This window comes from Drosophila serrata, unplaced genomic scaffold, assembly GCF_035046125.1.
Source record: "Drosophila serrata isolate PLE 108 unplaced genomic scaffold, ASM3504612v1 contig_149, whole genome shotgun sequence".
In the NCBI taxonomy this organism is placed as follows: domain Eukaryota; kingdom Metazoa; phylum Arthropoda; class Insecta; order Diptera; family Drosophilidae; genus Drosophila; species Drosophila serrata.
The window spans coordinates 334-9,308 of NW_028257047.1; the positions used below are offsets into that span (position 1 = coordinate 334).

The 8,975-nt window shown below is 44.0% G+C and overlaps 1 pseudogene across 1 annotated transcript; it reads right to left on the bottom strand.

Annotated features, from left to right (window-relative positions):
- Window positions 1-5,788: 5,788 nt before the first annotated feature.
- Window positions 5,789-8,627, bottom strand: LOC147644584 (uncharacterized; annotated as a pseudogene). Its single transcript, XR_015270223.1, has 2 exons — window positions 8,606-8,627; window positions 5,789-8,163 (listed from the first exon to the last, which is right to left on the bottom strand). The product of XR_015270223.1 is annotated as an uncharacterized LOC147644584 (transcript).
- Between the last annotated feature and the right edge of the window lie 348 nt (window positions 8,628-8,975).

The window sequence follows — 8,975 nt, forward strand, 5'->3', positions numbered from 1 at the left end:
CACTCACCACAGGACTTTGGGGGATCGGTTCGCACGCAATGAAGGTGGGACTGCCATACAATGCAATCTGTAGAAGCTGTAAGCAACATACAGAGCAAGAGACACCGGGGCATCTGCTCTGCTTCTGCCCAACGGTAAACCACATCAGTTTTCGCCACTTTGGGCGATCACAGGGGTGTTGGTCATATATTTTGTTTTCTAGGTGCGGAAATACACGCCGCTTTACAGGCCGCATACCCCTTGGTGGTAAGGGGAAAACAACAAAAATTGAATTAGTTTAGTATAAATTATTTATTGTTATGTGAGTGTCGTTATCCTTGTCCTCCGCTTGGCCGTATCGTAGGTCCGGAATTTGTGCAACACAAGTGCTGTGATCGAAGGGAAAGAAAGCAGAAGTCCGATCGTTCTCTATTTTTTTGGAAACACCCGTACCCCAATAATTTCTATTGGAGCTCCAGCAGGGATTAGGGACCAAAGAGGGGATGGTGTTTTAGTGGCCGATTGAGGCCAAATCATTGAGGCGCTTCTTCTCCGGAAATTTTCGGTCCCCAAAAGAGGCAGTCTTGGCGCGAGCGCATCCCTGGCTGAGGCCACGCTTTCGCCGGGAGTGAGGTGATGCCGTGTTATAAAAAGAGCTATAATTTTGTGAATAGCAATTAAATAAAAAATAAAATGAACTGTGAATAGAATCATTTACCTGGGGGAGATGAGCCAGTGGCCAGACCGCCTGGAATAGGCTCCGGCCCGCCGGAGATGGGTGATGCCCCTAGATGACAAGGAGGCATCACAGGATGGGTGGGTGCGTCGTGGCGGAAACACCAAAGCCACCAATTTGTCCCAGCAGTGTCGTCCGTTTATATTTGTTTGTTTATGTACCTTTTTTTTTTGTAATTAATGATGGTAGTGTTGTTAGAGAGGAGTTGTCAGAGACGTCGGACTAGTCCGATATTTAATTGTGCGGACTGCATGCATTGGGTCGAACCCAGCCCTGGGCCTCATGAGCTAGCCCGGCGTAGCTTAAGAAAAATGCAGTTCCATAACAAATTAATTAGACGATTCATTGCTTTTTGCAATATAGACGTTTTATTTAAAATTGCACAGAATATTCACGTCACCTAATAAGATTATATAAAAACGATGTTGTATTCGAAGGACAGCTGACTGTCAGAATGTCTTCGAACATCTCAAATCGGCACTAATAAATCCACACTTATTACAATACCCAGACTTCAGCAAAGAATTTTGCATTATAAGGGATGCAAGTAAGCAATCATGCGGAGCAGTGCTAACACACAAAAAAGTTATCGCAAGAATTGACGTTAGCGACTTAGGTCAGTTCTTCCAAAGGCTTGAAAAAGAAGCCGGTATAATTAATATCAGCCTACTCAAAGTGACACCGAGCTAAAAGATTTTTGAAACCTTCTCAATAGAATCTTTTAAAATAATGGGCGATAAAAAATTAAAATCTCTAAGATTAGCGCTACTCAAGCCGGTTACCCTATTATCGAATAACGATAAAGAAAAAGAAGCAATACTGTTTACATCCCATGATGATCCAATACAAGGAGGTCATACAGGCATAGCTACAACATTAGCTAAAATTAAAAGGAGTTATTATTGGAAAAATATGTGAAGATATGTCACTTAAAGACAAAAGTGCAAAACCAGTAGCTTAAGCTATATTTGAAGATTTTATTATGAAATACAGTCCAATAAAGACGTTAATTACGAACATGGGAACAGAATACAAAAATTCAATAATTAATGAGTTATGTAGAAATATGAATATCAAAAAATAAAATCTACAGCACACCTTCAGTTGGAACAGTCGAAATAAGCCACAGAACATTTAATGAATTCATTCGATCCTAAATTTCAGTAGATAAAACGGATTGGGACGTATAGCTCCAATATTTCGTATACTGTTTCAATATGACACCCTCTATGGTATTGTCCATATGAGCTAGTATTCGGTAAAGCATCAAACTTCCCAATACAGTTTAATAGCATAGATATATTAAAACCAATCCACGATGTAGATGAATATGCTAAGTAATCTATGTATCGGCTAGAAGACGCTTATAAGAAAGCTAGAATAATGAGAGGAGATAATAAAATTAAAAATAAGGAGCTATATGATTAGAATACTAGAGATATCCAACTTTATCAAGTTTTATTAAAAAATGAAACTGTCAATAAAGTGCCTTCAGCTAACACAATTCCCAAGTTAGTGACCAAATTTAACGAAAGTGTGTATTTGGCAACATCCACACCCAAATGTAAACCACGCCTGCATCAAAGAAGTGAAATAATTGTTGCCGTTCGAATTGTTTTTAAGACCATCACCGTGCTTAGGAGTTTGACCGAATTTTATTTTTTTATGGCAGTGCTGGATAAATAAGGTTAACACCAAGAACTCTAAATCCCTCGCACAACTTAAGACTAACATAGGCAACGAAATCTCTGGTATTAACCCGCAAACACTAAGAAAAGTGATGAAAAAATTCCGAAAAATTTGAGGATTTTATACTACGATGGTCACTTATCAGATATTGTTCTCAAAAATTTACCAAACAAATTGTGCCGGAACAAATTTCAACATAATCTTCATAATTGGATATTCTACGGCCAGCCGGCTAGAAGACATCAACGGACCTGTTGTCCGCACCCAAAATTGTATCTGAATCTGGAGGGACCACCCGAAGACGAATATAAATTGCCGACGGCAATTCACAATTAATTGGCGCTCAACTTTGAAAGGAACCCACTGAAACAAATAGGGGAAACATGTAAGTGAGCACCTCCATTCCTAGTGCTTCCCTATATCTGCATTTGAGTAACTTGAAAATAAATCAAATAAATCGCTGCCAGAATAATTTCTGCAGCTCCGCTTCCATAATTTTGTGTTAACTTTTTATGAAATAAAAATTAATTAACTCATTATTATTATTATTATTATTTAAATTGTGAAATTGTATGTGTAACGTAGATACCCTTCCCAAATTAAAATCTTTAATACTAACACACTTAGTAAGCTTGCAAAAGGAATAAAAATCCCGCAGAACGCCGGTAGTCAATTTTCCTCGTATTCTGTCCTATATTTTCCATCGCGCCTACTAACACCTAACCCAAACAAGCACGTGCCTGGTGTCATACGGGCCACTTGAATGTACTGACCTTAGTGCATCAACGTCCAAAGGCAAAAAAAAATTATATATACCTGTTCTGTGTATTGTTTGCATTATTGCCACAAATAAGTACGACTATTAGATATCTGGCCTGAGCGCAAGGCCGCCGCTGATAAATAAATTAATTTTGAATTTATTTATATTATTTTTCGCTAAATATCGGCGTTTAATTCAGCCGTTTGGTTATGCACAAATAAATTAATTGTGAATTTATTTAAATTATTTTTCGCTAAATATCGGCGTTTATTTCAGCCGTTTGGTTATGCATAAATTGTAAATTGGCTTATATTTATTGCTTATTATATTTTTGCTTAGACCAAAAATTCTTGGTATTTACCTTTCAATACATTTTTTTATTGCCCTCACTCCACTGCTGTGAACCCTATATGGCTGCATATGCATTTGTGTGGCAAATTTTTGGCCACATATGAGCTTTCGATTACAACAGTACAGGGAAAACAAACAATACGCTAGTGACTCAGAGTCCGATAGTGAAGGGCCCCAGCTTACTTCCACCACAATACGGGCACCCGGTAACCCCTCAGTAGGAATTATGGACCCAGAACAGCTTAAAGCTGTAATTCAGGCCGCTGTTAGCCATGCCTTGACAGACAGGGTCGGAAAGGAAGAGGAAATGCGCCAACCCGTTGGCCGCTCAAGTGGCAGCGGTCCAAGTCGCACCCACACAAGCAAAAGCTCCAAACATCAAAGTTTATGAGCCCACTGACATCAAAGACAATAATCAATGCAACGAGCCTTTAGATGCCGTTAAATGCCTGCCCAAATTTTCGGGGGTACAGGAAACATATGTCTCTTGGCGGTAAGCGGAATTATGTTAATAGCTTGCGCCATTATCAGGCGGTTGTCATAATTAGGAGTAAGATTAGGGGCCCTGCCGATGCAGTGCTATCTTCGTTTGGCACAATATTGAATTTTGATGCGAGTATAGACCGCCTCGATTTCACATATAGTGACAAGCGACAGATTCACGTCATCGAGCAGGAGATGGGTACCCTCAGACAGGAAAGCCTCACGCTCCTGCAATACTATGACGAGGTTGAGAAAAAACTCACCTTGCTTACTAATAAGGCAACCATGTCGTACGAAGCATAGGCGGCAAGAATTTTGTGCGAAAAATTCCGGGATGATGCTCTCCGCATTTTTGTTTCGGGCCTCAAGCGCAGCCTTTTTGATGTTCTTTTCTCGGCAAAGCCGAGGACATGCCAACTGCGTTGGCATTGGCCCAGGAGGTGGAATCAAACCACGAGAGATACACTTTTGCATCACCGTTTGCAAAGGGCCTGGAGGATAGTGACAGGAAGCAAATTCCAAAGGCGCAAGATCGCCTACAAACGTCCTATCAAGGGCACCCCCAAGTGAGTGCGGGCAAAAACCCACACTTCACTAAGCAACACAAGGCTCAGGTGCACTTCGCTCCAAACAACGACAGGCGTCGTGAGAACACGCCAGAGCCAGAGGAGGTTGATCCTTCAATGTCTAGGATGCTCAAGCCATTTCAAGCGCCGGCAGTACGTAGTGGCTTAGTTTGTCATTGCGCTCTTTGCACATGATTTAAGTTGTTCTGCAATTCGAGGAGTTTCCTCTCGACCTGCTTTTTGCTGGTACGTCCGCCCGTCTCTCTAACTCGCTTTGGAGCGTTCTTAGAGAGACTGGGACGTTTTCTGTTCTATCAGCCAGTCCGACTCCTTTCTTGCTAGTTCGTCTGCGATTTCGTTTCCCTCTATGCCCTGGTGGCTGGGAGCCCAGTAGATCCGCACTGACGTTATTGTTCTCAGGATATCAAGTGCGTCCCGGCTTGCCAGTACATTTTAGGAACTGACCGTTGACGATTGCATGGATCTAATCGCCGGCTGACTGTCTACGAACAGGTTTACCGCCTCACACGGGCGGGCTATTTCTTGCGCAAGCTCTGCCGCCTTCCTGATGGCGAAGACTTCCGCCTGGAATATGCTGCAATAGCTTGGTAGCTTATAGATAGCCTCATCTGGGGTCTGTACAGTATATGCCCGCTCCAGCTCCTCCTTCCATCTTGGAGCCGTCAGTGTAAATATTGATGTGTCAAGCGTGGTCTTGAACCGTTTTCCAGTCATCTCCACCTTGCGGCGTGCCTCTGTGCGTTCATTTTACCATAGAACGGTGCCCCAATCCGATTATACCCGTCGACAACTTTATAGATTTCCAATCCTAGGTCGCTCCTAGGCGCTCCTTTATTGCGTTTGTGCTTACATTATTAAAAGCCCCGGCTATGTCTACAACGACTCCGAGCTCATATTCCTTGTTGCGAGTTCATTTGCTTTGATTTCCCTTTTTGTGTATGCTTGCTGGTTGGCTGACACTAATCTTCGCACTTCGTTTGTGATGTATAGGTCCAGCAGCTTTTCTAGCTGAGTAGAAAGGAGGTGAGGCTACTCGGCCTGTAGTCCTTAGGTCTGAAGTGGCTGCGCTTTCCTGCTCTGGGCAGGAAGACAATCCTCGAGGTCCTCCATTGGATTGGGATATAGTCCGTCCTAAGACAAGCAGAGTATATTGCGTATAGCCATGGAATGATGACTTCTTTGGTCGCCTGCAGCATAGCTGGACATGTTTCATCTGGTCCTGGCGCTTTTATAGCCCAGTGAATTTTTCAAAAGGATATGAGTTCATTTGGGAGATGCTTTTCCCTGGTTGCTTGTACCTAGTGCTTGTTAGCATCGGTGATCTTTGTGCAACCTGGGAAGTGCGCGAACGTTAGTGCTGTTAGGGCCTCTTAGCTGCTCTCAGTACACTGCCCGTCGTCGCGTTTTAGCTTACTCCGTATGGTAGGGAGCTTTGAAAGCAACTTCCGTAGTCTAGCCGTTTCTAGAGCCGTCTCTAGTTGGAGCAGAAGATTCAGCAAGAGCTTCTTTGTGCCCTGCGTATTTTCTTATTGTAGTTCCTTAACAGGATTTTGTATTCCTCTTTGATTATATCATCCTTCGTCGGCTTGGCGAGTGTGACGAATTCTCTGAGGTTATTGCGTTGGAGCGAGAGGTCCTAGTTTCCCAAGAGTGGTCTGGTCCTTTTCTTGCTTCTTAAAATCTGACATGATGCGTGATATGAACCTAGTAATTCCTTTGAGAGGGTCTCTAAGAACTTTTCTATGTCTTCATCGGATTTTACTGTGATCTGAAAAATAGCGAGTTTACGAGAGATTTTTTCATTGAACTTTCCCCAGTTAGTGTTACGGGGGTTTCTAAAGACTGTTGGTTTTGGAAAGTGATCGAATTCGCATTGGAACTGTATTTTTTTGTGATCTGAAAACGATTGTCTCTCCAGGACCTTCCAGTCTGATACCATTGCCCTTTGTCCCGCTACGAATGTTATATCTAGCACATTGGACGAGGTGGGGCCTACAAAGCTGTGTTCTTCCCCCACTTTTGCTATATATAAATTGGTAGAAAGAATAAAGTCTAAAAGTGCCTCACCTCTGTCGTTTATGTCGGGGCTTCACAATATGCATTGGCGTCTGCACCCACGATCAGTTGTTGGTCCGGGTTCTACCAGGCTTCTGAGATCTTCAGTTGGAGCTGGCCTATCGTCTGCCATGTAGCAGGATGCTACCATAAGGCTCTTGTTCTTGATTTCTAGCAACACCACAGTAAGAAGACCCTTCCGTACGAGTACGGCGGTTCTGTTTCTGCTTACCGATGGTGTGTAGAACGCGTTGTAGTTTGAGGATTTTAGTCCGGCGACGGCATTGCCCAAGGCAATCCATGGCTCTTGGTCTAGAGCAACATCGGCGGACCCTTGCTCCATGGCAATTAGGAATTTCGCCGACGCTACCTTGCTCTTATAGAGATTGAGCTGCAGCACCCTTAGGGACATGGGTACCGAGCTCAACTCCACTCGACGGGTTGACTACTATCGTCAGGTCACCTTCTTCCTCCTCTTCGGACTCATCCAGCGTTAGTTATTGGGCGGCGTCAACAATGGTTTCCAGACCTAGGTCCATCTCCACCTCGCCTGCCTTCAGGGTGTGGTCATCCTTATCCCCGGAATGGCGCTTTTTGAGGCGCAGGTAGACACTGCACATGCCCCACGCCATCTTACCGTATCTTGGATACAGGATGTCCTCTGCCTCCTTGTTAATCTGGAGGACTGCGCATTGGCCCCCCTCTTTGGGTAACGCGCTCGTAATGTGCAGTACCTTCCAATCTGCTGTTGAGATGTCGGGATTCTGACGCTGCAGCAGCTTCAGCGCTCGGTCCCCTTGGATAGCTATGGGGAAGAGTATCTTCGCTTTTGGGATGGATGGGATTAGTTCCCTGTCCACCACCTCCAGCTTGGCCCCGTCCCACAACGCTTTCATTCACTCGACCGTTTGCGTCAGCAACTTTCTCGTCGGGTCATCCATACACTTTAGGATTTTGACCCCATTAAGCCATCCGGCACCATCGAATGTGGGCATGGGCGCTACAGGGTCTTCCTCCATCCGTGTAAGTAATGACTCAACGAGCCGCGCATGCACCGTCTTCCACTGCGCCACGGTCATCTTGCCATTCTCATCTCTGCTGTCAATGAGTACCACAAAAAAATGTTGTTTGGTCACCTCACTGGCCTTTGCGATATTCCTTCCTCTTTGGGGTTTCGCCTTTAAGGTGGGGCCTGCTTCCTTGGGCACGCGTTGCCGCTTGCTCGCCGGAGTGTCTTTTATGGCGTTTTATGGCAGAGCGTTGCCGCTTGGTGGCAAAGAAACTCCTCTACCTTGTTGGCGAAGCCGGCCGTTGATGCCATGCTAGGAAGCTTGGCGAAATGCAGCCAGCTCTCCTCGACCTTTTACTCGTCCCAGTTAAGTTTACCTTCTCCCTTTCGGATAGAACAGCTTTTGCCCGGAGACGGCTCTGGATTCGAAGGGCAGCTTTATACTGCGCCTTAGCCTTCTTCCCCTCGCTTGAACGCTTTGGCCCGTCCCTGCGCGGGGAGCTGGTGCCCGGTTCTGGTGAGCGAAGAAGGCTTTCTTCTTCTTCCTTCGAAAGCTTCTAGTGGCTTATTATCATTAAAAAATAAGTTACTTTTTTTTTGTAAAGATATCTTCTACTTTTAGGATTTTGCGCCTGTGAACGTTTTTCCATCTGATTTTGGATTTCGTTCGAGTTCTGAGCTAGTTTTAGCATTGCATTTGTTGCATTAGTAAGTTGGTTAATTTTCTTATTAATGAAACTTTTGATTGATTTTAAATTTTTAGATAACATATATATTTTTTTTTACGTTAAGCAACTAATTGAATGGTTATGAAACATCGTGACTGGCAGTCAAACATATTGTTTTGGTTGATGTGGTGATTCTTCCGTTAAAATTCTGCCAAGATTAAACAAATAAACAAACCCAGCGACGCAGTTAAAAACGTTAAGGTAATAAAAATGGGGTGTCATGCTTACTTAGCTTAGCATAGGGGCGCATTCCCGACCGATAAGCTTAGCTTTGCCGTTAATTCCGCTGCAGATTCAGCACTGGTAGGACTGTTGGGCGCCTGTCTTTGATGTCGTCGTATGCAACCCATTGACGGAATCGGGAGAACTTGTAACTTAGGTGGAGAACTAGCAGATCACTTAGATCGGTGCGCCTACTAACCTTGACGCATCAGGAGGAGTCGCTTTGATGCAGAAAAGTGTAATGCCGTCTGGCTTTTGACTAAAAAAGATTTGTTTTCGAAGCGGTCCGTCAGCCGTCGCCATAAACTAAACTAAACTTCATTCGTCAGAGGAGCCTTAGAAACAATGGCATTCGCATTGCCACTCGTCTTTAAAA